The sequence below is a fragment of the Tachypleus tridentatus genome, chromosome 12 (assembly GCF_004210375.1).
Source record: "Tachypleus tridentatus isolate NWPU-2018 chromosome 12, ASM421037v1, whole genome shotgun sequence".
Classification (NCBI taxonomy): domain Eukaryota; kingdom Metazoa; phylum Arthropoda; class Merostomata; order Xiphosura; family Limulidae; genus Tachypleus; species Tachypleus tridentatus.
Window position 1 is genome coordinate 129,512,375 of NC_134836.1, and position 23,788 is coordinate 129,536,162.

Here is a 23,788-nt window from a genome sequence, read left to right on the forward strand (position 1 = left end):
TCACATTTTGTTATGACTTAAAAATTAATACATCTCAGTTTTAAATACACTTCTAAAACCTTTAAAGCATGAAATCACAAGTGGTAGAGATTTTTGCTCATATTCAAAGACTGAAAACAAAGGGCATTAAAGGACTTAAGTAGTCAAAGGGTCTGACACACTTTAAAAAACTGTGTTCAAAATTAACTTAAACACTTCATAACTCAAAGTACAATGAACTAAAAGACCAACTAGAAAGTAGAAAAAACAAAAAAATTACTACAATTCATGGTTTTAAACAACATACAGTTCCTGTACTATAATATTACTACCAGGAAATAATAAAGGTCGTTACAAAAACCAAAACATCAACAACAGCTACAAAAGTTTAGTCTTCAGAATCTAGAAAGTAATTTGACTTAAAGTCCAACAAAGCAAATTCCTATTTTCAGTGGATGTCAAAATACCAAATTATTATTATAAAACATATTACTTGGGACTGAGAATCGTTGTCAAATATTTACTATAAAACATAATACTACCTGGACCTGACGATTGTTATCAAACATTTACTATAAAACATAATACTTCCTGGACCTGACAATTGTTATCAAACATTTACTATAAAACATAATACTTCCTGGACCTGACAATTGTTATCAAACATTTACTATAAAACATAATACTACCTGGACCTGATGATTGTTATCAAATATTTACTATAAAACATAATACTAGCTGGACCTGACAATTGTTATCAAACATTTACTATAAAACATAATACTACCTGGACCTGATGATTGTTATCAGACATTTACTATAAAACATAATACTACCTGGACCTGATGATTGTTATCAAACATTTACTATAAAACATAATACTACCTGGACCTGATGATTGTTATCAAACATTTACTATAAAACATAATACTAGCTGGACCTGACAAATGTTATCAAACATTTACTATGAAACATAATACTACCTGGACCTGACGATTGTTATCAAACATTTACTATAAAACATAATACTAGCTGGACCTGACAATTGTTATCAAACATAATACTACCTGGACCTGATGATTGTTATCAAACATTTACTATAAAACATAATACTACCTGGACCTGACGATTGTTATCAAACATTTACTATAAAACATAATACTAGCTGGACCTGACAATTGTTATCAAACATAATACTACCTGGACCTGATGATCGTTATCAAACATTTACTATAAAACATAATACTACCTGGACCTGACGATTGTTATCAAACATTTAACATAAAACATAATACTAGCTGGACCTGATGATTGTTGTCAAACATTTACTATAAAACATAATACTAGCTGGACCTGACAATTGTTATCAAACATAATACTACCTGGACCTGATGATTGTTATCAAACATTTACTATAAAACATAATACTACCTGGACCTGATGATCGTTATCAAACATTTACTATAAAACATAATACTACCTGGACCTGATGATCGTTATCAAACATTTACTATAAAACATAATACTACCTGGACCTGACAATTGTTATCAAACATTTACTATAAAACATAATACTACCTGGACCTGACGATTGTTATCAAACATTTACTATAAAACATAACACAACCTGGACCTGATGACTATTGTCAAACATTTACTATAAAACATACTATATGAAATGGATGACTGTTGTCAAACATTTACTATAAAACATAATACCTGGTTCTGATGAGAGTTGTCAATATTTACTATGGAACATAATACTACCTGGACTGGATGACTGTTGTCAATATTTACTATAAAACATATTACCTGGACCTAATGATTGTTGTCAAACATTCTCCTGACAATGCGTCCCAGACTCTTATGTCACCAGCCAAACAGGTACTGATTATTGTCTTTTCTTCTGTTAAGATATACTCAATTTCCTGAAATATAAAACATTAATGATGTTCAGAGAAAGTTTTCTTTTTCAATATGTCAGTAAATCTGATCACAAAAACCTGAAGAATAGCATCACTGTGGATGAACCATGGAAATACATGCAACAACAACAAGAACCTGAAGAATAGCATCACTGTGGATGAACCATGGAAATACATGTAACAACAACAAGAACCTTAAGAATAGCATCACTGTGGATGAATGATGGAAATACATGCAACAACAACAAGTAAACCTATGTTTGATGTCTGATTTTACACAGAACACTTTTCAATGTTCAGTTATATTTTACCAGTAAGATTTCCTTCAACACTGGAACAAAAAATAAACTTCAAAGAACGTACTGTATCTAATGAATAACGTACAATCAAAGACACATGAAGTTGGTCAAAAAGACGCACAATAAAAGCATACAGCAGTAACATGTATTCAGTGGGATGTTCTTTATGTTTCCCTGTATTTAATGGAATATTCTTTATGTTTCCCTGTATTTTATAGAATGTTCTTTATGTTTCCATGTTTTGATGGAATGTTCTTTACTGTCCGTATGTATTTCATGATTTTTTTCACATACATTTAACAGAATGTTGTTTACATATATTTAACAGAACGTTTTCTTTGTTTACATACATTTAACAGAAAGTTGTTTACATATATTTAACAGAACGTTTTCTTTGTTTACATACATTTAACAGAAAGTTGTTTCCTTTGTTTTCATACATTTAACAGAATGTTATTTTCTTTGTTTACATATATTTAACAGAACGCTGCTTTGTTTACACATATATAACAGAAGGTTGTTTACAAATCTTTAACATGTTTTCTGTTTTCATACATTTAACAAAATGCTGTTTTCTTTGTTTACATTTATCTAACAGAATGTTGTTTTCTTTGTTTACATATGTTTAACAGAACGTTGTTTTCTTTGTTTACATATGTTTAACAGAACGTTGTTTTCTTTGTTTACATATATATATTTTTACTTGAAGTGGGTTTTTTGGCATCACAAGTCTTCTTTTAGATATTCACCATTATATTAGGCCTAGCATGATCTAGTGATTACAGAACTTGACTCACAATCTGTAATATACAGGTTTGAATCACCTACAACAAACAAGCTTCACTCTTAAGGTTGCTAACTGAATTAACCACCAGAGTATAAAAATTCTTATCTTTCAAACTGTACAAGGAGTCACAAACTGACAGAACTTCCATTCCTTGTCTTTTAACTTAATATTGTAAAGGAAGTTGGACAATAAAACTGTTGCACTTTTCTCATGTTTTTGCTCTGAATTAATTTCAAACCTGTTTAAGTTCACATTGTTTTTACATATTAAGTTGCTATCAAATACTGTAAGTTTTTGTAGAGTTTTCTTTATAACGATTAACATGACTGTTCGTCTCATAACTAATACTTACTGGAGATAATACAGTTGTAATGATTTACACTACTGTTCATCCCATAATCTATACTTACAGGTGATAACATAGTGGTAATGATTTACACTACTGTTCACACCATAACTTATACTTACAGGTGATAACATAGTGGTAATGGTTTACGCTACTGTTCATCCCATAACCTACTTTGTACGCACTTTACTACTATCAAGAATAGCTTACTTTCACACACACCTTGCCACTATCAACAGTAGCATGCTTTCACACACACCTTGCCACTAACAACAGTAGCATGCTTTCACACACACCTTGCCACTATCAACAATAGCATACGTTCACACACACCTTGCCACTATCAACAATAGCATTAGCATGCTCACACACACCTTGCCACTATCAACAATAGCATAATGCGTTCACACACACCTTGCCACTATCAACAACAATAGCATAATGCTCATTACACACCTTGCCACTATCAACAGTAGCATACGTTCACACACACCTTGCCACTATCAACAGTAGCATACTTTCACACACACCTTACCACTATCAACAGTAGCATACTTTCACACACACCTTGCCACTATCAACAGTAGCATACTTTCACACACACTTTGCCACTATCAACAGTAGCATACGCTCACACACACCTTGCTTTCTATATCAACAGTAGCATACTTTTCACACACACACTTACCACTATCAACAGTAGCATACTTTCATTACACACACCTTGCCACTATCAACAGTAGCATACTTTCACACACACCTTGCCACTATCAACAATAGCATACGTTCACACACACCTTGCCACTATCAACAATAGCATACCTTCACACACACCTTGCCACTATCAACAATAGCATACCTTCACACACACCTTGCCACTATCAACAATAGCATACATTCACACACACCTTGCCACTATCAACAGTAGCATACTTTCACACACACCTTGCCACTATCAACAGTAGCATACTTTCACACACACCTTGCCACTATCAACAGTAGCATACTTTCATTACACACTTTGCCACTATCAACAGTAGCATAAATGCTCATTACACACCTTGCCACTAACAACAGTAGCATACTGCTTCATTCACACACCTTGCCACTATCAACAGTAGCATACTTTCACACACACCTTGCCACTATCAACAGTAGCATACTTTCACACACACCTTGCCACTATCAACAGTAGCATACTTTCACACACACCTTGCCACTATCAACAGTAGCATACTTTCACACACACCTTGCCACTATCAACAATAGCATACGTTCACACACACCTTGCCACTATCAACAATAGCATACCTTCACACACACCTTGCCACTATCAACAATAGCATACCTTCACACACACCTTGCCACTATCAACAATAGCATACATTCACACACACCTTGCCACTATCAACAACAGCATACTTTCACACACACTTTGTTACTATCAACAATAGCATAATTTCACACACAATTTGTTACTATCAACAATAGCATAATTTCACACACAATTTGTTATTATCAACAATAGCATACATTCTTACACAATGCTTACATAATTTCACACACAAACACTTTGCTAGCACAATCAATATCAGTGTACTTTCATACATGATTAGGATACTATATGCTAAAGAAATGTTTTAATAAAATGACTTAAACATTTACCTAAAGTTTTATTACTATAAGAAACACATACAAGCTTTTAAACCAAATATTGCACAATAGTATTTCCATTATACTTACTTCTGTGTTATTTTTATTGTTCTCACCTCTTTGTGTCCCTCCAGTTTCAGAGGCAATGTTTCCATAATGAGATAGGAATCAGGATCCACTTCTGAATAAACTTTATCTTCACTCTTGTTGCGACGTTTTGACCAAGAGCTACGCCATTCAGCATAGTTACGTGAACACATGCACCGGTAAAGGACAATTAAAATATAGATAATAAATAAAATACTTGGAACTGACAGTGCCAGAGCAAATGCAACTTCTGTTGGAGAAGATGGGTATGGAACATCAGACACAGGTCCATCCTCAACTTCTGAAATAATTTGTCTCATATAAAACTATTACACCAATGCAGTGTTTAAACAAATACACACAATTTTCTGCATTACTTGTATCATTATAATACAGTTACAGTTATTCTATACAGTTCAATATTTATATTCTATTATCGTTTCTCGTGTTACACAAAATATAGAAATATTGTACAAGAATATACTCTAATGTCACTGGAAAAAGATATAAAATACACTTTCTAATATCTTACAAATGTATAGAATCAATAATTAAGTATATATCAATGTTACATATAGTCATGGTAAAAAGGGATATAATACACTTTCTAAAATATCACAAATAGAGAAAATCAATGGGTGATAATGTTTTGTACAAAAGGATATAACCTGATGACCTGTCATGTAACATACTATTTTAATAGTATGTTATCTCATTCTGGACAAAGATGTTGGTCTATAATAAATTTCCAGTTCCAATTTAAGGGTTTGGTTTGCTTTGGATTTTTCACAAAGCTACAAGAGAGATCTGCACATGCCATCCCTAATTTAGCAGTGTAAAACTAAAGAGAAGGCAGCTAGTTATCACTACCCACTGCTAGCTCTTGGGATACTCTTTTACAACAAACAATGGGATTGACCATCATTTATAATGTTCCCACAGCTGAAAGGGCGAGCATGTTTGGTGTGACAGGAATTATAACCCACAACCCTCAGATTACAAGTCGAGTGCCTTAACCATCTGGCCATGCTGGGCCCAGATTCAAGGTAAGTACACACTACAGAGTAGATTTAACATGTTCCACATTGTGATTATAAAGTTCCATTTGTGTACTTAACAACTTAAATGGTTATCATTCATTTAACATTTCATATTTTCTATGTTGTCCAACTGAAAAGAAATAATTTAATGATGGAAAGTTGTATAAACACTATGAAACTTTACAGTTTTTAACATCAACTAACAACCTTGTTCATATCAGTAAACTTACCCTGATCAACCTGATCCATTCCAGGTATAAACTGCAGGGCTGCTCTCAGCCCAATTTCAGACTCGGTAGGATGCCGCAGTTCCCGAGCTATACTGGGACTAATAGGAATAGCCAAATGTATAGGGGGCACCACACTGAGATACCTGATAAAAAGAAGGGTGTCATGAATAGTTTTTTTATTCTCTTGACTACGTTTAACACTGTTATGACTAGGTTTAACATTCATAAATAGGTTTAATATTATCACCACAAAGTTTACAAATAAGGCTAGGAACAAAAGGATGTAATGTACAAACAGTTTTAGTTTACATTGAAAATATTAATTTTTAAATATTTCTAGAGATTTATTTAGATGCTAAAGAATTTTACAAGTTTCAAAAATTTCTGAGATATTTTCATTTTAACACACCTTCAAAACCAATGGCCAGAAAGCATGAAGTCAGATGCAGTGTGTAACAGATATCTGGTATATCACAATGTATGTACACACACAGTAGAAGATTACTAAAAACCAGTGATCAGACAGCATAAAGTTAGATACAGGGTGTAACAGATATCTGGTATATCACAATGTATGTACACACACAGAGAAGATTACTATAAACCAGTGATCAGACAGCATGAAGTTAGATACTGTGTGTAACAGATATCTGGTATATCACAATGTATGTACACACACAGTAGAAGATTACTAAAAACCAGTGATCAGCAGCATAAAGTTAGATACAGTGTGTAACAGATATCTGGTATATCACAATGTATGTACACACACAGTAGAAGATTACTATAAACCAGTGATCAGACAGCATAAAGTTAGATACAGGGTGTAACAGATATCTGGTATATCACAATGTATGTACACACACAGGAGAAGATTACTATAAACCAGTGATCAGACAGCATGAAGTTAGATACTGTGTGTAACAGATATCTGGTATATCACAATGTATGTACACACACAGTAGAAGATTACTATAAACCAGTGATCAAACAGCATAAAGTTAGATAGAGTGTGTAACAGATATCTGGTATATCACAATGTATGTACACACACAGTAGAAGATTACTAAAAACCAGTGATCAGACAGCATAAAGTTAGATACAGTGTGTAACAAAAGGGCAGGAAGGACTAAAATAATGTTCAAGACCAGAAACAACAGACACTTCAGTGGTTGATGGAGCTGGAAGGAATTGATCAACACAGAAACAACAGACACTTCAATGGTTGATGGAGGTGGAAGGAACCGATCAACACAGAAACAACAAACACTTCAATGGTTGACGGAGCTGGAAGGAATGGATCAACACAGAAACAACAGACAATTCAATGGTTGATGGAGCTGGAAGGAATGGATCAACACAGAAACAACAGACAATTCAATGGTTGATGGAGCTGGAAGGAATGGATCAACACAGAAAAGACAGAGCAAGCAAGGACCATACAATAATTGTAAAAATGGAAAACATGACAATGTCACCCAACATTCAAAATGGAGTGATACAGCTCACCACTGGGTAAGAAGCTAAGAAACCCCAAGTCAATACACTGGAGCAACAAATGCACCACTTGCATAGATAAATGGCCAAGGAAGGAAGAATGGAACAGGCTAAATGTGAAGCTACTCTTTGAGAGAAACTGGAAAATCTAACCAAAGACCTTTGAAAATCTAGGTGGAAGGATGCAGGATGGTCACTACAAGATGGAGCACCTGTTACTGGGTTGATACAACACATCAGGACTGACAAGAACTGAAAAGAAAGGGCAACCTACAGTGCCAGGAAGGAGCAACCAGAATGACCATGCATGGTATAACATGGATAAAGAAAGCCACGTGAAGAAGTAAATGGATCGGAGGGTAAATACAAAGGAAGAGATGAAACCAATCATGGCTCAATGCATCAACAACCAAAGCTAGAGAATGGAGAACTGTGGACTATAACCAAAGTAACTGTGATTGAGGGCTGTGACAAAAACATCAGTTCGGGACATACCCAGATGAAGACAGAGCAACTGAGGGGACATACCCTGATGAAGACACTGAGAAATGGCACAATGCAGGGTCCACTCCTAGGATAAACAAGGTCCAGACAGAAAAGATGATTGACCAAGACAGAGAAAGAACCCTTGACACAATATGGCATCAAAAGATTTTGATGTATGTAAATCCAAGAAAGACGATTTTTAGTGAAGAAACACAGGTAATGGGATTTTGTGCCCCATAGGTAATCAACAGAAAACATCTGTCAGAAATGTTAGAATATATTATAACCTGCTGATCCAAAGTGAAATGTACAGCCAGGAGTTTAAAAACATCAATGTGAAATCTCCACAGACCAATGACCCCAAACCCTTAAATGATTGACCCATGCATCCCAGCTCTGAAGGGAAGAATCCATAAACAGATGTAACTCAGGTTACAGATGAGGAAGTGGTACTCCAGACAATCTATAGATCTTTTCCAATGCCAATAAAGATTAACAAAGTGCATTCTCCAGGGTATGAATATGAAGGGGAAAGACTTGCATAAAACAACACAGAACCAAGACTAAAAGGTATACTGTTCCACGACAAGCAAACCAGCAACAGTAAAACATATGTGGAGTAGGTACTAAACCTACTGGGGTAGAAGGACAAGGACTGCCTCAGTTAGACATTGGCATGACTAGAAATCCCAAGAAGGAGAAAGCAAATGCCATGTATTGCTGCAAAATATGGAGAACAGTACCATGAAAAACCATGTCAGACAGGGCCTAAAATTGCAAGGTAAGGAAACAGAACCAGAACCAGAAGCCACATCTGGAGAACACTGGGTCTCTCAGAAGGAAAGGCAGAGCTCTGTTAGACAGAAACTACCCACAACAACAAGGACACAGCAATCACTTCAAACTTAAAATGCCTTAAAATGACCCATATACATGGAACCAGTAATGAATCTGTAAGAATATAGCATCACAGCCCATAAAATCCTAAAAAAAAAAAGAGTAAACCATGTGTGAAAGGCCATAGCAAAAGACAAGGCCAACAGTGGAAGGGCAAAAGGAGAAATGCCCCAAGAATCCCCAAAGGATTCACACACAAAAAAAACAACAGAAAGAGGAAGGCAAGTACTGAAACATGGTGTAGAAATAGAATGAACAGAAAAATTTTGAAACCCATCCCTCAAAATAGGTATACTGAACCCACAACTGGTGGTCTGGTATGTGAAAGCCTGCCCAAAATGTCACAATAGTTGATTGACCTGAAGTCCAAAGGAAACAGGCAAATCAATGTCTTCACCAAATGGGATGGCAAAAACACTGTGTAAACCTGAAGAAAGGGAGTGGAGAAACAAAGGAACAACAGCAATAAATAAAATAACCTATACCAAAGATAAAAGCTCCAAGAAAACTCATGAGAGCTGAAGAGAATACTTGTGAAGGTGTGGGAAGACATCACTAACTTTGAGGGGATGAGGTGAAAATTATAGTCACAATGCGCCTGGTAAAAGGTTCAAAAGCACAGAAAGAATTAGGACATGGACAAGAGACAATTTGCATTCCATATAGTGATTCATCTCTTACAAACAAAGGGCAAAAAATCCCGATACTTCCAAACGAGAAGTGACTGTTCAACAATGTTGGCACATAGGGGAAGTCATATGCATTACATGACAGCAGTGCTCTCCTATTGCTGAAGAAGTGACCCATAGCAATTTACATGAGAGACAAGTTGGAACTATGGATTCCAAAAGAAAAAAGGTTGAATGCTTTTGGCATGCATTTAAACAAGTTTGCAAATAGAGGACAGCGCAAAAGAAGAAAAGCTATTCTTGTGAGAATAGGTTCAGTGCCGTGTCCAAAACAATTTTAGAGCCTACCAACGTCCTGATGACTGTGGTGATGATATGGGCTATCTGATGATTATACATCTTGAAAATAGTCCTGCAGTATAGTTTTAACATAAAAAAGCTGATGTTATATGTTTGTCATTTCTAAAATGCCCCACTCCTCCTACTATGTTACATACCCTCCCTCAAAGCAATTGATGTTTTGTGCATCACACCACTTAATAATGTTGTAATTTAGTTCTCATATATTTCATTCCACCAATTGTGATTGTCATGTGACTTGCAGACTTCACATTTGCTTTAATATAACACACTTGATACTCTGTATTAAAACTTCCAAGCAACATATTACTGTTAACTTGCAAATAAAAGCTATCCTACAACTTTTCAAATTAAAATTTTATGAAATAGATTACTTCAAAGTTTGTGTCATGCATAATTACCTTCCAGAAAGTGAAATGTTATAGTATCCAAACAGAGTTGACCAATGTTGAGGAGGAAGTGATCGCCACAGTTCTGGATTATGATGAAAGACTTTGAAGTCTGCCCCAAAACCTCCACTGCTACCTTGACTTCCATCACTAGTGAGATGTTCTGAGGAGTCCAGATGTTTTTTATCCACAGGTAACACTGTATGGTTCACCATGCCCAGTGTTAAAAGAATAGGACGAACAACTAAAAAATAAAAAAAAAGTTCATTCCTGACATCTGACCACAAAATAACAAACGAGAGAGGAAAAAGATTTATAATTATTAGGCATTAACATAACTACAATAACTTCTTTCAGATTTGTTTACAGCACTTCACAAGCTTTTGAAAAATTACTTATTTCAATAAAAACACTTCCAGTTGATGATTTTAATAAGTTTATTCACATATCAAACATAAATTATACATCAATAACAGATCTAACACCTGGACAATGTTTTGACCTTCCTAGGTCATCTTCACTAGGAAGATCGAAAAGCTGTTCTCTCCCTTTCAGTAAAGTGTTAATACCCATACAAGCTGTTCTGAGATATATTTTTATTTCAAGAGGGTTTCTCATCATCAAAAATAACTCCCACTTTACTTCTAGTGTTATGAATAATCTATCACAGTATCTAGATCTGTTTACACTTCTAGTGCAAATGTATAACAAGGAATGTTTAATATTTTATTTTGTCATTATTTGTCAAAATATCATTGTCAATATGGATGTTAGTCAGTACCAAAACTTAGGTATAAAAACAATATAAAAAAACAAATATTTTATTAAATGAACATTTTTAATATATATCTTAAAGATAAACATTAATAAATAAACTATTTTTATTCATAACTTAATGACCTCAGACTACAAGAGATATCTAACAATGTTTAGAAATCATTTGTATTCTTAAATTGCATCATGAAACAGCAAACAAAAAAAAAAACATCTGAAAATGTTTAACATGTTCAAGATCATGACAGTTACTGTTAATCACATGACAGTAGTGTTTTGGTTTCAACTTTGTTAAAACACTCAGTGTTATTGACATTAGAATATTTTAATTCTTACAAATCATGACAATTAGTGTTATTTATGTGGAACACTTCAATTTTTCTGAGAATATAAAAGTCAGTATTATTCATGTGAAAACTGAGTTTGTTTTATCTGGATCATAACACTCAGTATCACTCACCTAGAATACTGTTTTGTGTGGATCATGACACTCAGTATCACTCACCTAGAACACTGTTTTATGTGGATCATGACACCCAGTATCACTCCCATATAATACTGTTTTAACTGGATCGTGACACCCAGTATCACTCACCTAAACTACTGGTTTATGTGGACCATGACACTCAGTATAACTCACCTAGAATACTATTTTATCTGGATCATGACACTCAGTATCACTCACCTAAAATACTGGTTTATGTGGATCATGACACTCAGTATAACTCACCTTGAATACTGTTTTATCTGAATCATGACACCCAGTATCACTCACCAAGAATACTGTTTAATCTGAATCATGACACCCAGTATCACTCACCAAGAATACTGTTTAATCTGGATCATGACACCCAGTATCACTCACCTAGAATACTGTTTTATATGGATAATGACACCCAGTATCACTCACCTAGAATACTGTTTTATCTGGATCATGATACTCAAAATCACTCACCTAAAATACTGGTTTATGTGGATCATGACACTCAGTATAACTCACCTTCAATACTGTTTTACCTGGATCATGACACCCAGTATCACTCACCTAGAATACTGTTTTATCTGGATCGTGCCACTCAATATCACTAACCTAGAAATACTGTTTTATCTGGATCGTGACACTCAATATCACTCACCTAGAATACTGTTTTATCTGGATCCTGACATTCAATATCACTCACCTAGAATACTGTTTTATCTGGATCCTGACACTCAATATCACTCACCTAGAATACTGTTTTATCTGGATCATGACACTCAGTATCACTCACCTAGAATACCATTTTATCTGGATCATGACACCCAGTATCACTCACCTAGAATACTGTTTTATCTGGATCCTGACACTCAATATCACTCACCTAGAATACTGTTTTATCTGGATCATGACACTCAGTATCACTAACCTAGAATACTGTTTTACCTGGATCATGACACCCAGTATCACTCACCTAGAATACTGTTTCATCTGGATCCTGACACCCAGTATCACTCACCTAGAATACTGTTTCATCTGGATCATGACACCCAGTATCACTCACCTAGAATACTGTTTCATCTGGATCGTGACACTCAATATCACTCACCTAGAATACTGTTTTATCTGGATCGTGACACCCGGCATCACTCACCTAGAATACTGTTTCATCTGGATCGTGACACTCAATATCACTCACCTAGAATACTGTTTTATCTGGATCGTGACACCCGGCATCACTCACCTAGAATACTGTTTCATCTGGATCGTGACACTCAATATCACTCACCTAGAATACTGTTTTATCTGGATCGTGACACCCGGCACCACTCACCTAGAATACTGTTTTATCTTGATCGTGACACCCGGCATCACTCACCTAGAATACTGTTTTATCTTGATCGTGACACCCGGCATCACTCACCTAGAATACTGTTTTATCATTTTCTTGTTCATAACAGTTGGTGTTATTTATTTACTCCCTATAAAATGTTGATTTGGGAAATACGACTTATGAACCACCAAGTTCTCTTGTTCACGTACAAAGTAAACTACTTTCCCTGTGTAATGTGTCATAATTAATTGTTCATGGTTTTTACATAACCAAAAGCTCTCAATGATTGCTTTTTTTGTCAGTTTGGAATTATTTACTATCTCTGAATGTTAGAAAAAGTGAAGAATTTTAAAGAACTCATGGTGATAATTATTATTTGTAAATTACTTTTAGAAGATTATGGAAAAAGAAACACTAAAAAATGTTAATAAAACAAAACCAGAACTCTGTACATAACAGATAAGGAAAGCAAAACTTACCTTGTTCAGTAATGACTGGTGTTAAACTTGTAGTGTTGCTTGTCAGGTGGTCCATAATTCCAAGTTTATACAACACAAGAAAAATCCATACCACCAGACAAACCTGAAACACAGTCCATTATTATATCAACATGAAATGGCAATACATGCCATGAAAAACAATGAAATAATCTTTCTACTTCTGAAAATAACTCCACAAAGACTTCTTTCTGTATTGCTTTAGAATTCCTTTCATAAAGACAGTATGTGCTAAGTGGGTGCTAAGTTTTAAAATGTTAAAAAAATATATATATCCATTAAATTAACTTGCAAAATATTTTCTTAATTTTTAATAATAACACTGTATTGTCTTAAAGACTTTTCCATACAATTCAACTATAAAATACCTCAATAGATCTCTACGGACAACACCTCACGTAAGAGGGAGAACAGACAAAAAAATAGACTTTTGGTAAAAATAATCTTCCCAAACTATAGAAAATACAGAAACTAGTTTATATCACAAGGTGACTTAAACTTGGAATCTTTGAAGTACAAAACTAATCTGGTAATTATCAACTGGCTAAAGAAAGTAACTTTACATGTGATATAGACATACGTATCAATGATGGTAACTTTACATGTGATATTGACATACATATCAATGATGGTAACTTTACATGTGATATAGACATACATATCAATGATGGTAACTTTACATGTGATATAGACATACGTATCAATGATGGTAACTTTACATGTGATATAGACATACGTATCAATGATGGTAACTTTACATGTGATATACACACAAGTAGCAATGATGGTAACTTTACATGTGATATAGACATACGTATCAATGATGGTAACTTTACATGTGATATAGACATACGTATCAATGATGGTAACTTTACATGTGATATACACAAGTGGGCAATGATGGTAACTTTACATGTGATATAGACATACGTATCAATGATGGTAACTTTACATGTGATATAGACATATGTATCAATGATGGTAACTTTACATGTGATATACACAAGTAGCAATGATGGTAACTTTACATGTGATATACACAAGTAGCAATGATGGTAACTTTACATGTGATATACACAAGTAGCAATGATGGTAACTTTACATGTGATATAGACATACGTATCAATGATGGTAGCTTTACATGTGATATACACACCTATCAGTGATGGTAACTTTACATGTGATATAGACATACGTATCAATGATGGTAACTTTACATGTGATATACACACCTATCAGTGATGGTAACTTTACATGTGATATACACACACATATCAATGATGGTAACTTTACATGTGATATAGACATACGTATCAATGATAGTAACTTTACATGTGATATACACACACGTATCAATGATGGTAACTTTACATGTGATATACACACCTATCAGTGATGGTAACTTTACATGTGATATACACACACGTATCAATGATGGTAACTTTACATGTGATATACACACCTATCAGTGATGGTAACTTTACATGTGATATACACACCTGTCAGTGATGGTTACTTTACATGTGATATACACACACGTATCAATGATGGTAACTTTACATGTGATATACACACCTATCAGTGATGGTAACTTTACAAGTGACACATACATACTAATGATAGTGTTCAACCCTATGCAAGTCAATTATGAATCACTAACCATAATAAAAGTTACACTTACCATCAAACCCCTCTGCACCATCCGAGTGCGTGCCCAAAAATAAATGAATCTGAGTCTCTTAGGAAGTTTAACTAAAATGGGAGCAGTTGGAGGAGCAATGACACTTCGATACTGGCTCGTATTGTATGGAACAACAGGGGTCCTCAGCCTATCAGGAGAAATACAGAAGCCAAAGAGGATTAATTTAACTTAGCAGAATAGCTTCTTTTTGACATTACAATGTGGTTACTTGGTCAAAATAAAAGAACTACTGAAAAAACCTAAGTGTCATCAATTGTAGGAAACTTATTTTATCATGCTAGTAATTTTAACGAAGATATCTTTTTTTGTTGTTGTTATTATTATACCAGTGTTATGTTGGTAAAAGTGTCAGTAAACCAAAGTATCAAAGCACAGAATTAATTTAAGATTTATTTTCAAACAAACAATTCTGTATGTTTTTAAACGTAACACTTCAAGATTAGTAAAAATATTTTTCTTGTGCTTTAAAACTAAGATGGCAAAAGAAACTATGTTTCACTACTCAGTAACAAGTGAACATAAGTTGTGATTTCAAAATCACCAAATTATTCTAACTACAGAGCACTAAGATACCTTGAAATAAGAATTAACAAAACATGCACTGGGTTATGTTTTTCTGTCATTCTTCAAACACTAAATATAAACACTTCACTTCTATACCTTGATCGGCACAAACACTAAATATAAACACTTCACCTCTATACCTTGATCTACACAAACACTAAATATAAATACTTCACTTCTATACCTTGATCTACACAAACACTAAATATAAACACTTCACAAACACAAACACTAAATATAAATACTTCACTTCTATACCTTGATCGACACAAACACTAAATATAAACACTTCACTTCTATACCTTGATCGACACAAACACTAAATATAAACACTTCACTTCTATACCTTGATCGACACAAACACTAAATATAAACACTTCACTTCTATACCTTGATCGACACAAACACTAAATATAAACACTTCACTTCTATACCTTGATCTACACAAACACTAAATATAAACACTTCACTTCTATACCTTGATCTACACAAACACTAAATATAAACACTTCACTTCTATACCTTGATCTACACAAACACTAAATATAAACACTTCACTTCTGTACCTTGATCAACACAAGCACTAAATATAAACACTTCACTTCTGTACCTTGATCAACACAAGCACTAAATATAAACACTTCACTTCTATACCTTGATCTACACAAACACTAAATATAAACACTTCACTTCTGTACCTTGATCGACACAAGCACTAAATATAAACACTTCACTTCTATACCTTGATCGACACAAGCACTAAATATAAACACTTCACTTCTATACCTTGATCGACACAAACACTAAATATAAACACTTCACTTCTATACCTTGATCTACACAAACACTAAATATAAACACTTCACTTCTATACCTTGATCTACACAAACACTAAATATAAACACTTCACTTCTGTACCTTGATCAACACAAGCACTAAATATAAACACTTCACTTCTATACCTTGATCTACACAAACACTAAATATAAACACTTCACTTCTGTATCTTGATCTACACAAACACTAAATATAAACACTTCACTTCTGTATCTTGATCTACACAAACACTAAATATAAACACTTCACTTCTATACCTTATAAACACTTCACTTCTATACCTTGTTCTACACAAACACTAAATATAAACACTTCACTTCTATACCTTGATCGACACATTCCTGACATTTTCATGACGTCCTCCCTGCTAGGAGCTTGTTTGTCAGTGATTGGTTCATCTCCTTGTCCAATATTAATTGTTCGATGCATGTTGTCTTTATGAAGTTCTGCCAACTTCAACAAGAAAAACATTATATTCTGATATAATATGTTGTTTTACAAATAATACAAGTTATCAGAGTTATCTTGAAGCTGTTTCAGTAGTAAAAGTTTTTGTTGTATACACATGTTATAGAACACAATTCACTCAATATACATGTTACAAGCATATAACACAAAGTATAACATTAGCTGTTGATCAAAGTATGTAAAAGGTTTTCTTACCTCTATTCGTCGAATGTCAATAGACAACACAGTTGCAAAGAAAACCATCTGTAGAAAAAAGTCAGAAAACACACCTACCACTGCAAACAAACAGAATTCCTAAAAAGAAAAGTAAGCTAATAAAGTCATACAGGTACATGTTTACCACTTTAAACAAACAGAATTCCTAAAAACAAAAAAATGAGCTGATAAAGTCATACAGGTACATGTTTACCACTTTAAACAAACAGAATTCCTAAAAACAAAAAAATGAGCTGATAAAGTCATACATGTACATGTTTACCACTTTAAACAGAATTCCTAAAAACAAAAAAATGAGCTGATAAAGTCATACAGGTACATGTTTACCACTTTAAACAGAATTCCTAAAAACAAAAAAATTAGCTGATAAAGTCATACAGGTACATGTTTACCACTTTAAACAGAATTCCTAAAAACAAAAAAATGAGCTGATAAAGTCATACAGGTACATGTTTACCACTTTAAACAGAATTCTTAAAAACAAAAAAATTAGCTGATAAAGTCATACAGGTACATGTTTACCACTTTAAACAAAAACAAAATTCCTTAAAACATAAGATAAATCTGTAAAGATTTATGTTGTTTCTATCTTAAGTATCATCAAAGTTTACAGTTCACTATTAGTATTTATGGACAAAAGAGTAGAAAATAATAGACATCATATATTAAAAATATACATAGCTGTATAAATATATATAAATATACATAGCTGTATAAATACCTGAATCGCTGGAACAAAGGTGAAGAAAGCAAACGTTAAAACAGTTAATTCTGTCAACAAATTCTTTGTAATGAACCAGCCTTCCTTACTGAGTCCTAAAATAAGAGAAAATTCAGCTTTCACTTTGAACTGGCTCTTGAACTGGTGTATATCACTTTAAGGTGTGTAACTCTGAACTGGTTCTTTAAACTGTACAATACAAACTTTTAGTTTTCACTTTAAACTGTACAGTACAAACTTTTAGTTTTCACTTTAAACTGTACAGTACAAACTTTTAGTTTTCACTTTAAACTGTACAGTACAAACTTTTAGTTTTCACTTTAAACTGTACAATACAAACTTTTAGTTTTCACTTTAAACTGTACAATACAAACTTTTAGTTTTCACTTTAAACTGTACAATACAAACTTTTAGTTTTCACTTTAAACTGTACAATACAAACTTTTAGTTTTCACTTTAAACTGTACAATACAAACTTTTAGTTTTCACTTTAAACTGTACAGTACAAACTTTTAGTTTTCACTTTAAACTGTACAATACAAACTTTTAGTTTTCACTTTAAACTGTACAGTACAAACTTTAGTTTTCACTTTAAACTGTACAGTACAAACTTTTAGTTTTCACTTTAAACTGTACAGTACAAACTTTTAGTTTTCACTTTAAACTGTACAGTACAAACTTTAGTTTTCACTTTAAACTGTACAATACAAACTTTAGTTTTCACTTTAAACTGTACAATACAACTTTTAGTTTTCACTTTAAACTGTACAATACAAACTTTAGTTTTCACTTTAAACTGTACAATACAAACTTTTAGTTTTCACTTTAAACTGTACAATACAAACTTTTAGTTTTCACTTTAAACTGTACAATACAAACTTTTAGTTTTCACTTTAAACTGTACAATACAAACTTTTAGTTTTCACTTTAAACTGTACAATACAAACTTTTAGTTTTCACTTTAAACTGTACAATACAAACTTTTAGTTTTCACTTTAAACTGTACAATACAACTTTTAGTTTTCACTTTAAACTGTACAATACAACTTTTAGTTTTCACTTTAAACTGTACAATACAAACTTTTAGTTTTCACTTTAAACTGTACAATACAAACTTTTAGTTTTCACTTTAAACTGTACAATACAACTTTTAGTTTTCACTTTAAACTGTACAATACAACTTTTAGTTTTCACTTTAAACTGTACAACACAAACTTTCACATTTCATTGTGAACTGTCTTTTTTTTTAAACTGTGCAATAAAAATATTTTGTTTTTTACTTAGAATTGATTATTCAAACTTAACAACACAAACTTGAACTGGTTCTTTAAACTGCACAATGAAAACTTTGAACTGGTTCTTAAAACTACATAATACAAATTTAAGCTTTCACTGTGAACTGGTATCTTCTTAGAAAATCATAAGAAAAGTAAAACAATGATGACAGTGAATGAAGTATAATCTACTAAATAAAAATTGTATGCATTATGTAGCTACAAGCAAAATTACCAGTCTTAGTTTGGGTTATTTGGTCGATTTATTCAAGATGACTATGTCAGTGTGTGTACTCTGGACTCGTTTTAGCATCAAAGCATAAGCTATATATTTTTGTTCCTCCTTTACAGGATGTGGTCTGTTATAAAGGTAAAACTTAAATAATAAAAACAAACCTCTTTAATTAATGGTATCTCAATTTTGTAATTTACACATTTTATATTTTCAGCCTATAGCCTCTTAAAAACAATAACAGGTAATATTTTTATTGTTAACCAACATGATATAAAATACACTGGCTTTTCTACATGTTACAAGTTGTTATATGAGGAACCACGTTCTCTATAAGTAACTAAATATTCAATTTTAGTTATCAATATGTGTGATGAAGTTTCATCAACACATTATGATTATAATAACTAACAGAGATTTGAATTTATAGTTAAAATAGAAGTTTTATTAGAGACTAAACTTGCAAATTATAGTAACAGAATGCAATAATGTTCTTTTCATAATATCACAATATTTTGTACATTTTAGTCCACATATATCTCAAATTTTCAATGAGTCATAGAAGACTCACTTCTAATTCACAGGAGTTCATTGTTTCTAATTAAGCACACAATGAGGGGGTGCAACTGACTAGAAACCAAACTACTTAAATTATGTAATAATTTGCTATAAAAACAGTGCAGACAGTTACACACTATGTTTTAAAGTATTAGATGCTTGGAAAATATAAGTTTCACTGCTTTAACACTTAAAAGTGATTATAAAAGCTGTGGGTAACACAAATAAGTCATTAAATGTTAACATTGAATTTCAATACTTGATGCAACCCTTGTTTTTCTTTGGCTGTAGAACACCTGTTTGTACATGGTTATTATAAAACTGAAACTAAAACTTCATAAAGAAGCCATGACATCTTGAAAATGTGTAAATATATACTTCCTTCACAAAGTTCTCTTACCTTGGGCAACCCGTACTTTGACATCTAAGTGAACAGGAGTGGAAACCACAGATTTTGTCAACACCCACATATTCTCAAGTCCAATTACAACAACCAAATAGGGGAAAATCTCACTGTAATACATAGGGAAATAATCTTTAAACAAACCACTAACCAGACTTCAGGATAACAGCAATCTAGAAATTAGCTGCAAAATCAAGGTAAGTTGTATTACTCTGCAGTTAGATTAAGTATCTATTTGAATAAACATTGTTTAATAGGAATTTCATGTACTAAAAAGAACACACACACAGAGAACCATAACAGAATAATAAAAATGATTTCACATCAGTAGTCATGATGGGAAACCAACCAAAGCTATGTTTAACTACTATTCAGTACCTACAACACGTCTATTCAACTACTTGTCAGTAACAACCACAGTTCTACTCAACTACTGGTCAGTAACTAATACAGGTCTATTCAACTACTTGTCAACACCTACCACAATTGAAGTCAACTACTGGTCAATAACCATCACACGATCTACTTAATTACTGGTCAGTAACTACATGTCTATTCAACTACCGGTAAGTACCTACCTGCCATTCAATGTTGGGTTCAATCCAAACCATATGCAGAGTCCCACAGACATCAACAGCGACATGACCATTGTCATTACAGCACTCACAGCAAGAGCCCACTTGGATTTTACTAGCTCAATCTTTCCTGTTAAGAGACCACATTACGGGGAATTGTAAATATGAAAACAATCTATCTTGATGAAACTTCAACTTATTAATATGGGTTGTTAGGTGAATGTATATACCATGACATACGTTGTTATAAGGGTTACTATTTGCAGAGTAATTTCTACTTTACCTAAGAATAGTGAAAATATATTCATTTCAAAACCTTTTAGTTACTACCTACATATACATTACACATGAACTTAATTAAGCCCCTACATATAGATGCTGAATTGTAAATAATACATACCACAATTACTTACTAGCATACAATTCATTTATATTTATTAATGAACTACAGAGATTCTACATCAGATACTTACTGACAGAAAAATACACATACAAAAAGAGGATCACATAAGTCATTCCAAGTGGAATATATTCAACCAGTGTATACTGATCTTCAAAATAGACATGAGATACAACACCATCATCCACAAGGTATGATACATTCTCTGGCCAAGGACTAGAAGGGTATTTGTTCTCTAAATGTTTCTTGAGACTCAACATAAACCTATAAAAATAAATAAACTACAAAATAGTGTGAAGATAAAACATTATTGGTTAATCTCTCTACAAGTAGTATTTGATAGTGAATATAAAACATTATTCGTTAATCTCTCTATAAGTATTACTTGATAGTAAAGATAAAACATTATTGGTTAATCTCTACAAGTAGTATTTGATAGTGAAGATAAAACATTATTGGTTAATCTCTCTACAAGTAGTATTTGATAGTGAAGATAAAACATTATTGGTTAATCTCTACAAGTAGTATTTGATAGTGAAGATAAAACATTATTGGTTAATCTCTCTACAAGTAGTATTTGATAGTGAAGATAAAACATTATTGGTTAATCTCTCTACAAGTAGTATTTAATAGTGAAGATAAAACATTATTCGTTAATCTCTCTATAAGTATTACTTGACAGTAAAGATAAAATATTATTGGTTAATCTCTACAAGTAGTATTTGATAGTAAAGACAAAACATTATTGGTTAATCTCTACAAGTAGTATTTGATAGTAAAGACAAAACATTATTGGTTAATCTCTCTATAAGTAGTATTTGATAGTGAAGATAAAACATTATTCGTTAATCTCTACAAGTAGTATTTGATAGTAAAGATAAAACATTATTGGTTAATCTCTACAAGTAGTATTTGATAGCAAAGATAAAACATTATTCGTTAATCTCTACAAGTAGTATTTGATAGCAAAGATAAAACATTATTGGTTAATCTCTACAAGTAGTATTTGATAGCAAAGATAAAACATTATTCGTTAATCTCTACAAGTAGTATTTGATAGCAAAGATAAAACATTATTCGTTAATCTCTCTATAAGTATTACTTGATAGTAAAGATAAAACATTATTGGTTAATCTCTCTATAAGTAGTATTTGATAGTGAAGATAAAACATTATTGGTTAATCTCTCTATAAGTATTAATTGATAGAAAGATAAAACATTATTGGTTAATCTCTCTACAAGTATTACTTGATAGTAAAGATAAAACATTATTGGTTAATCTCTACAAGTAGTATTTGATAGTGAAGATAAAACATTATTGGTTAATCTCTTTCTAAGTATTACTTGATAGTAAGGATAAAACATTATTGGTTAATCTCTACAAGTAGTATTTGATAGTGAAGATAAAACATTATTGGTTAATCTCTCTACAAGTAGTATTTGATAGTGAAGATAAAACATTATTCATTAATCTCTCTATAAGTATTACTTGATAGTAAAGATAAAACATTATTGGTTAATCTCTCTATAAGTATTACTTGATAGTAAAGATAAAATATTATTGGTTAATCTCTACAAGTGGTATTTGATAGTGAAGATAAAACATTATTGGTTAATCTCTTTCTAAGTATTACTTGATAGTAAGGATAAAACATTATTGGTTAATCTCTACAAGTAGTATTTGATAGTGAAGATAAAACATTATTGGTTAATCTCTCTATAAGTATTATTTGATAGTAAAGATAAAACATTATTGGTTAATCTCTCTACAAGTAGTATTTGATAGTGAAGATAAAACATTATTCATTAATCTCTCTATAAGTATTACTTGATAGTAAAGATAAAACATTATTGGTTAATCTCTATAAGTATTACTTGATAGTAAAGATAAAATATTATTGGTTAATCTCTACAAGTGGTATTTGATAGTGAAGATAAAACATTATTGGTTAATCTCTCTATAAGTATTACTTGAGAGTAAAGATAAAACATTATTGGTTAATCTCTACAAGTAGTATTTGATAGTGAAGATAAAACATTATTGGTTAATCTCTCTATAAGTATTACTTGAGAGTAAAGATAAAACATTATTGGTTAATCTCTTTCTAAGTATTACTTGATAGTAAAGATAAAACATTATTGGTTAATCTCT

At 32.5% G+C, this 23,788-nt stretch overlaps 1 pseudogene across 1 annotated transcript in view; it reads right to left on the minus strand.

Annotated features, from left to right (window-relative positions):
• The window catches only part of LOC143235786 (sterol regulatory element-binding protein cleavage-activating protein-like), a 78,235-nt pseudogene that overhangs the window by 14,712 nt on the left and 39,735 nt on the right, over nt 1-23,788 (minus strand). The window contains exons 4-15 of the transcript XR_013019370.1: nt 21,710-21,900; nt 21,240-21,366; nt 20,659-20,771; nt 18,195-18,289; nt 17,453-17,551; nt 17,115-17,242; nt 15,368-15,515; nt 13,669-13,771; nt 10,617-10,848; nt 6,347-6,489; nt 5,106-5,377; nt 1,792-1,907 (exon numbers count right to left, since the gene is read on the minus strand). The product of XR_013019370.1 is annotated as a sterol regulatory element-binding protein cleavage-activating protein-like (transcript). The remainder of the gene's footprint in view (nt 1-1,791; nt 1,908-5,105; nt 5,378-6,346; nt 6,490-10,616; nt 10,849-13,668; nt 13,772-15,367; nt 15,516-17,114; nt 17,243-17,452; nt 17,552-18,194; nt 18,290-20,658; nt 20,772-21,239; nt 21,367-21,709; nt 21,901-23,788) is intronic.